Source organism: Schistocerca cancellata, chromosome 1, assembly GCF_023864275.1.
Source record: "Schistocerca cancellata isolate TAMUIC-IGC-003103 chromosome 1, iqSchCanc2.1, whole genome shotgun sequence".
In the NCBI taxonomy this organism is placed as follows: Eukaryota; Metazoa; Arthropoda; class Insecta; order Orthoptera; family Acrididae; genus Schistocerca; species Schistocerca cancellata.
The window spans coordinates 230,651,413-230,653,963 of NC_064626.1; the positions used below are offsets into that span (position 1 = coordinate 230,651,413).

Here is a 2,551-nt window from a genome sequence, read left to right on the forward strand (position 1 = left end):
AGGGATGCCAACTCAGCCTGCATCCGAACACAGCAGTTGCAGTCCCTATCCATGCTAAAAACTGTTGTGCAAAGAACGTCTGAACTAATCTCCAGAGAGCACAAACAATTCGACACAAAATTTAAACGGTTATTAAAATACAAGATTGCCTAGTAAATGCAGTAATGCTGCTACTTGCGCACTGCTGACACACTTCTCGGCGGCGGAAGGAGACTACGCGATTTTACACTATTCAGGTACTAAAACGCGATGCTGCAACTCTCAAATACTATAACACACCCGAAATTTATGAATTAAACAATGCAAGTACCAAAAACACGCAAAGAAATTAAGAATTAAACTATGTAACAAGTAAGTGAGCTAGGAGTATACGACTTGCTGCTGGCAGCTGCTTATCCAATGGCGGCAGGGAGCACACTGGCTGTGACCAACCGACACTGGCCGTTCAAAACAAAAACAGAAGACAGACGACTACGCGATTTTACACTATTCAGGTACTAAAACGCGATGCTACAACTCTCAAATACTATAATACGCCCGAAATTTATGAATTAAACAATGCAAGTACCAAAAACACGCAAAGAAATTAAGAATTAAACTATGTAACAAATAATTGAGCTACGAGTATACGACTTGCTGCTGGCAGCTGCTTATCCAACGGCGGCAGGGAGTTCGGTGGCGGTATCGCAGCAGAGATTCTCCCCATCCCTTTCTCGATCGCCTCGTTCGCCTGTGCTCTGCCACTGTCCCGTATTCCGGCTATCGCGAGCGTTACATCAGCGACGGCGTGGTTGGCGAGCGGCCGTTAAACGCCAGCCGAGCAAACGAGGTTAGTCGCGCTGGAAGTAACCGCGTTACCTCCAATAACATTGCGCCGACAGTTAGCGCACATGCAATGATTTTCGACGAGTACTTTATTCCCACGAAATAAATGGGCAAGCTTTATCGATAAAAGCGTTCTGAGTCCATATATTTGTTTCAACACCGTAACGCTGAAATGTTTTCTGGCAGAGAAGTTAAATCTTCTACTTCTGCCACAGTATTTTCCCTGGACGAGGTGGAAAAACATTTTTCCACAGTATATTAAAGTAGGGTTTCCAAGCGTCCTCTTTTTCCCTGCCACATACTCTTTTTGAGGCATAGAAATTTACATACGTCCTCGTTTTTGTCTCCTAGAAAAAGATGCTAGTTTTAAACAAATGAAATAAGTTGTCACTACAATTAACTGTTAATAAATGCAATTGTAATACATTTTACAAAATAATCTATCTTTGATTTGGGTGGTTTCTTTTTGCGTCGTTGGTGACATCATTAGGAAGTTGCCATTCAAAAGAGGAAGAAACAAGCTTGATGCAGACTGTTTGATTCGCCGTGATGGAACATTCTTATCAGTTCCTAACAAAGGTAAGTCGTATAAATATCGTAAGAGTAAAAATTGTATCGTATTAATCAATAATGAGATTATTGAGTGTACTGATGACGAGTAAACTCTCAAGGTATTGCATATTTAGTCTTAAAATAAAGATGAAAAATCACTGTTTTAGTTTAGGATTGTTTTAAGTGATTTATTTTTAAGTTGCAGACTGCATTATGTTATCGATAAAGTATGTCATGTTTTTTGTATGCACTGTCCTCTTTTTTATGATGAACCTGCGGTAATCGCATGTTAAAGTAAGTTTTCTGATTTGCTCAGGTGATATGATTCCTGTTCCTATACTAAGGCTACTGTGTTTAATTCTGAATATAAGTAAAGATTTTGTTACCCTTTTTCCATCCCTTATTTGGGCACCAGTGTGTCGACAGTAGCCATGTATATTAATTTTATTATATCCGTTCAAACACTTTGCCAACGGCCTTGCCGCAGTGGTAACACCGGTTGCCGTCAGATCACCGAAGTTAAGCGCTGTCGGGCTGGACTAGCACTTGGATGGGTGACCATCCAGTCTGCCAAGCGCTGTTGACAAGCGGGGTGCACTCAGCCCTTGTGAGGCAAACTGAGGAGCTACTTGATTGAGGAGCAGCGACTCCGGTCTCACAAAATGACACGGCCTGGAGAGCGGCGTGCTGACCACATGTCCCTTCATATCCTCATCCAGTGACTCCTGGAGGCTGGGGATGACACGGTGGCCGGTCGGTAGCGTTGGGCCTTCCAAGGCCTGTTCGCACGAAGTTTAGTTTTAGTTTTTATTCAAACATTCTTCGGGACCAGTTTCTGGCGCTATAGCCCACAACCCGTGGCTACCTGACGAAAGACAGGCCAGTTTCATAACGTAATATCTCACAAGAGTAAAAATGAATTTAAGAGGAAGGCGAAGCAAACAAAGCGTTTTTTGAGGAACTCTTAGAAGATACAAAGATCTACTAGTGAGGCTGCCTCCGTAAGTCTGTCTGTCCTCTTTTGGAGTAGTGATGCTTGGTATGAGATCTCTATCGGTTAGGATCGGAGTGGACATCAAACAAGTTAAAAGAAGGGTAGCCCGTTTTGTATTAGTGCGCAAAAGGAGAGAGAGTACCACAGATATGAGACACGGGGGTGGTAGTCAATAAAACA

The 2,551-nt window shown here is 42.6% G+C and overlaps 1 pseudogene; it reads left to right on the forward strand.

Moving 5' to 3' along the window:
- Positions 1-1,845: 1,845 nt before the first annotated feature.
- LOC126100561 (5S ribosomal RNA) lies at positions 1,846-1,963 on the forward strand (annotated as a pseudogene).
- The last annotated feature ends 588 nt before the right edge of the window (positions 1,964-2,551 follow it).